Source organism: Chroicocephalus ridibundus, chromosome 4, assembly GCF_963924245.1.
Source record: "Chroicocephalus ridibundus chromosome 4, bChrRid1.1, whole genome shotgun sequence".
Lineage (NCBI taxonomy): Eukaryota > Metazoa > Chordata > Aves > Charadriiformes > Laridae > Chroicocephalus > Chroicocephalus ridibundus.
The window spans coordinates 38,869,387-38,875,833 of NC_086287.1; positions in this window are offsets into that span (position 1 = coordinate 38,869,387).

The window sequence follows — 6,447 nt, forward strand, 5'->3', positions numbered from 1 at the left end:
TGAAAGTAGTAAAACCTGTGCACTTGTATTATTTGACAAAGCAAAAGAAACAAAGCTGGGCCTTCAACTCATTCTCTTATTTATAGAAAATTGCAGTGGCTCCGAATTCTTGTTTAAAATTTTCTCTCGGGGGGAAAAATATGGGGACTGGCCCTTCTGCGGAGCCTTCCCCCTGTTCACCTTTAGGATGTATTCTTGGGAACTGGAATAAGTTTGGTGGAGACCCTCTGATGAAGGGGAAATTAAAACAGTATTGTACTCAGTGGCGGCTGATGTATAAATTGGAGGATGAGAAGTGGCCTGAAATGGGATATATGAATTATACTGCTATTTTGCAGTTAATGCTGTTCTGTAGGAAGCAAAATAAGTGGGATGAGGTTCCATATGTGGATTTGCTTTTTGCTCTAAGAAATTATTAAGAAAGAAATGTCAGTTGATGGTAAATGATTCTAATGTAATGATGAGGATGGATGAGAAAAACTAATATCCCAGATGTTGTTCTGCATGTAGTGTTGGAAAAAGGTGTATGAAGGTGGGAGAGGAAGAGGAAGATGTGCAACTTCTTGTAGCTGCATGATTCTGATGAGGGTAACACAGCAGGGAGAGAACAGAATCGGGATTCTTCCCGTGGGGCAGAAGGGTTTAGCCCCATAGCAGGGAAGACCCGAACATTCAGTTATTGGGGCCCCTTTAAGAGAAGCGATGGGGCTCAGGGGGTTGCCTCTGTATGTAAAGGTTCCATTCACTACCTCTGATTTATTGAATTGGAAGGAGTCAGCTGGATCTTGCCAAGAGGATCCTGATAAAACGTACAGAACAATTCAAATGATAATTGGGAATCATAATCCTAATTGGAAGGATATGGAAGTACTTTTAAATGCCTTGCTCCTCCCAGAGGAACGGCAGCTTGTGTTAGAGAAAGCAAATGAAGAGAATAGACCGATTAATAAAGAAGGGCCTGAACTTTTCATGCCAGATATGGGTCCTTCCTGGAATCTTAATTTGATGGTGGGAAATTAATGATTAAGCAGTATCAATAGCTAATTCTCCATGAGATTAAAAATGGGGTTCTGAGACCTAAGGACATAGCCAAATTGTATCAAGTGGCTCAGGGTCCAAACAAAGGTCCCTCTGCATCTTATGAAAGTATTTGTGAAACAGCTAGGAAATGGACGGATTTGGATCACGACGGTCAGTTGAATGAGGTGACTTTTAATACATTGTTTATAGGACAGTCTGCTACAGATATAAGAAAAAAGTTGCAGAAAGTAGATGGGGTGTCAGGAATGTCGATCTCGCAATTGAAAGAAATAGCATATAAAGTATATAGTAACAGGGAGGAGGTAGAGAAGAAGGAAAAGCAGAAAGAGAAACAGAAAAGTCAGAGACAACAGGCAAACTTTCTAGCTGCTCCTTTTGTCCAAGCACAAGCTGCAGCTAGAGGAAGAGGTCGAGGTAGAGGAAGAGGAACGTCACCGAGGGGACGAGTGCCTTTTGCAGGGAATATGGGCATTGGAAAAATGAAAGTCCTAAAAGGATCCAAGGAAATGAACAGCCGGTTTCAGAGACAGATTTACTAATGATGGGAACAGAGGATTCTGAATGAAGGCAACCGGGGACAAATATATCAAACTCCCCAGCAGACCCCCTCGTTCCCGTAAAGCTGGGGAATGAAACAATAATCTTTTTAGTAGATACAGGAGCTACATTCTATGTATTAAACAGTTGTAAAGAACCTTTAAGTAAATGTACTATGCCAGTGACTGGGGTCACAGGAAAAAGAGAGGTAAAATCATTTTTGAAATCTGTTAAATGTAGAATTGGCAAACAGACGGTAGTTCATGAATTCTTACTTGAATTCCAGTACCTCTCATGGGAAGAAACTTGTTAACTAAGCTGAGAGCACAAATCAGTTTTGAACAGGGAAAAATCCAAGTAAGAGTTCCTGAAGCTCATGCTTGGCAGGCACAAGTTTGTGTGTTACAGAATGCAGAAAAATCAAGAGGACCAAACAAAAGAAGATGCAGGAGCAGTACCAGAGGAAATAAAGGATGCAGTAACACCTCTTGTATGGGCAACGAAGAAACCTGGAAGGGCCAAGAATGTGGAACCGGTAAAATGTGGAGCAACGGCCAGGTAAGGAAACTGATGTTCACTCTCCTTCAGTACGTGGACGATCTCCTACTGGGGGCAGACATTGAAGAGCTGTGTAAGAAATGGAGATGCCTCCTTGAGAATGATACAATTCTTGCCTCCCTTGATTAGTTCTTTTCATTAACTCATGCTTAATAAATTCAAGGATTAAGTCCTCATTATTCGTGAGAAGACGCATAAGGCATTCCCAACACTAGTTACTAATAACATTTCAAGGATATGCTTTGGTAACACTCCTACCCTTAAATCTTTGCCTTGTTTATCTGAATGAAATAATTTGGAGGTGCATTACACCTCTATTACACTGTAAGAAAGCTAAATATGAATCCTGGTTTTATGTTTAATGTGCATTCCTATTTGTGAGGGCTTTTATGCTGAATCATCAGACTGTGCAAGTAAATACTTGCCTTGATGAGCACAGGGAACTGCTCAAATGAACCACTGTGGTGAATTGCACACATTATCTATCATTAATCAATGGCAAACAAGCTAATTTTCTATGCGTTGTTACATTGCTATTCAATGTGTTAAACAGCTTCATTAAAGCAACATGACTAGGAGCTTTACAATAAGTAGTAGTATTTCCTGTTTGACTCAAATATATCTATGTCAACCTTAGACTAGAGGTAAATAAGAGTCCTATGGGAGTACAGCGACTTTTTACTTTTTTTTTTTTTTTCCTTTACATTAATAGGTCAGCCTGAAGCAAGATTTGCCATTTCTCAGATCAGCACTGTGGGGTTAAATTAAGTAATTTTTAGATTCATGATACAAGCTTTATCATATAAAATCTTTCCAACTGCAGCATGAAGTCCTGTATTTGTCATATCATTCATGGGCTTGGATGCCTACATTTTTTTTTCTCCTTAATTTTCTGAGCTATGTATAAAGGGGTCATTTTTATATTTCTCATATAACAGCTTGTTAAGTGTTTTGAAAAAATAGTACCATAAGTCACCTTCAAATGCCTCTTCTCCGCCTCTAGCTACTTGCTTTCATTATTTGTAAATGTTATTTGACAGCAGGCTCCTCTGGGAAGCTCTGTATAATGTCTGGTGAAATCCAGGGCTCACTGGAAGCAGTAGCTTTGCCATGGATAGCAGGAGTACTGAATTTAATTTTGTGTTTTGCTTTTAGAACTTTGATTTTAGGCAAATAAAACAACAATGATCCCCAGAAAAAAATATTGCAGAATTTGATTTACAAGCTTTTACCGTCTCCTGGAAGCCTAAAGAATTCAGCAGAGCATCTTAAAAGCGGTGTTCGGTCCAGGTGGCAGAGACCCTAGTGCCTAGTTTGGAATTACTTTTTGCAAGGGTAAAGATGAGCTTTTAGATACTGACATATCAAAATAAGAAGTACGGGAAAGGGGAAGCAAAATCAAATAACTGCCAGGGCTACTTTGTATTCATGCAAGAGTTGGGGGGCAGGAGGTGGTATAGGGGAGAAGAAATAAAGTGCATAAACTCTTAACAAAATTATACATGAACAAACTGAGGGCCCAGGTACTACTTGTTTAGGAAAGAAGAAGAAAAAAAACAAACCACACAACAAACGAAATAAAAGCCACCAACCTTCTCATCTCGTGACACTGATAATCTTACCACACATGATATCCCTTTCTCCATAAAATAGCGTGATGCTTGATGAAAAAGCAACTGGACCTTGGACCTTTTAATGGTTGCAGTGTAGGTATCTGGAATAGAAGCATTCTTCAGCAAGGCCACAGAGAGCTCAAGCTCAGGTGGACCACCAGCAAGTCCTGCTGCAGGCTTTTACACAGCCGATTATCTGGCTGAACAGTCTCTGTGGCAGACAAAACATGGGGAGATTAAAAAGTCTGAGCTTGTGCACGTAAAATGAGAAGATTCTCCTGGGCTACAAAGCACACAGTGGCATCTTGACCTAGAAGAGGCACATACAGGAAAGAAAACCAGGTACTTTCATAACTGAATCGTGGACACAACTTTAGGTATGTGTTTGGAACATCTTCTAAGGGAAGTTCTGCTAGGAAAGAATCCTACTGAGGGTTCAGCAAAAGGGTCTCCTACTTTCTCAGCAGAGGCGATGCTGTGTCTGAAGGTCACATGGAGCAGCAGACCAGGGAGCAGCACTGCAGCCACCAACTCTGCGTGACTGACAGCTGGTGGTGCCATGAGGAGGAAAAGCGATATATATGAGACGGAAGCTGTGGTTGAGGCTGGGTTCAAATACTCCCTAAAGCAGTAATTACTGCTTATATTCCTTTTATTTCACCGCTGGATGCGAGAGCAGAAGGTAGGGCCATCTGACTCAAATTAGCTCTTCCTCTCGCTCAAGTCTCTCGTTGTGGAGGCAAAATTCAATTATACCGCTGCAAAGCCACTGCAAATGATATAATCATCAAAAAGTGCAATGTTCCTGAACACCCATGAAGATACTATTTCAGACTATTAAAATCAGTTCAAGTTCTGAATACGTTTGCTGGCCAAAAGACTACTTCAAATAAATGCCTGGAAAATCCGACAGTTATGCTGAACACCAGGAAACATGGGGGCAGCGGTATCTTGGAGATAAACCTCAGGTTCTGCCCATTAGCTCTGCTCTATAAGGTATGAAAAATAGTATAAGGATAATGATAATCAAATAAGACGAAGGAACCGCAAACTAATCCATTTTGTCAGAAAAAAGTGTTAATGAGGATACCAAGAACTGTGGATAAACAGATTTCTCAATAGAGAAGCCTATTATCATCGGGGTTTAACTTGGTGAGTCTATGGAGAAAGAGAGAAGGTCTTGCAGTTCCTTTCATAGAACCAGAATTCTTGGTATGAGAACCATTTCATTCAAAACAGACTCGAGTCAGTCACCAGAGGCTAAATTCTCATTTCCCAGAGCTCACAGAGAACTATTAAATGAGGAAGCACGTATCAGAAGTATGTACACCAAAGCCTGCATACAGAAATGCTAAAATATGCCTCGCTAGTCCCCAGGGTAAAGGCTGATGTTAGCAAGCTGCCAGTTGTGAAGACAGCTCCAAGGGCGTTCTCCTATTTACAGCTCTTCAGAGTAAGGTAGCTGAGGTCATGTACCAAATATTCAGACAATCTAGAAAGTAAACTGCTAAAATACAACGCACTAATCCTAAAAATCCATAATAGCAGAGAATCCTCCATTCAGAGAGGCATTCTTATGTACCCTTTTTAGGGAAAAATGGGTGGCAGCATTTGTTGTCATCTTGCCACAGCACTACGTTATGCTGGAGACAAGCAAATTCTAGTTTTTCAGTTTGGTTTTTGGGTTTTGTTTGTTTTTAGCTTTAGTAGCAAGCTTCTCTGTTAAGCTGGGAAGCAACTAAAACTGCTTTTTAAATGAAGAGTTATGAGATGGAAAGCATCCCTTTACAGATGTAAAGGGACATGCCACCAGTAGAAGCATAAATACTCCGGAGTTCAGAAGGAAGTATAGAAGTGGAATTTCTGCACAGCAATGAGCGCATACCTGTGCTTGCACAGCATTGTGTGAACCAGGCTAATTAAACATGTCCTCTCTCTGCCCAACTCCCTGATCATTTTCTGTGGGGTCAGAAAACCATCCCAAAAGGCATAAGCTTGCAAAAATGAGAATTCAAGGAGACACCAATAAATTTAAAAACCTGTACTCAGAGGGGGAGACCAGATGGGTGAAGAATTAAAAAAAAAAATAAATGAAACCAACAAACCATCCACCTCTAAGCAGCATGATTTCTCCCTAACTAGTCACCAGCCTGCCATTTCTAAGTGTTCGGAACTTTCAGCTAATACTTGGTAGAATATTTAAAAACCATTTATATGCATACACACAAACGCACCTAATAGAACAGCTTCATCTTAAACCTGGTAACTGAAATAGCCACTACATTAATGTGCATCATTCTGCTTCTCTAGCGGTAAGGTAAGGGGTAAACAAAGTGGTAGCATGTAAACACAGTGGTAGCATGTTCGACAGTTGCACGTGTTATTCATCAGAGGTATAAGCCTCTAAGTTTTCACAGTTCGATGACACTAAGCTAATAATTTTTCTTTGCAGTGAGAAGCTGGAAGACTTGAGATACAAGACATCACTTGGGAAACCAGGTGTGCCAAATATGAAGGCATTTTATTCTCACTTGGATAAGCGACAAGGTTGATGTGGAGCTGGGAACTCAGCCAAACAGATGTGCTTCAACATGTCAGAGGGGTAGAAAAGCAGCAACTGGGAGGAAACGTGACTGTTCTGCAATCACAGTCTCCAACCTTCCCTCGCGAAGTGCCTCACTGTTGTGGAATTAGGCAC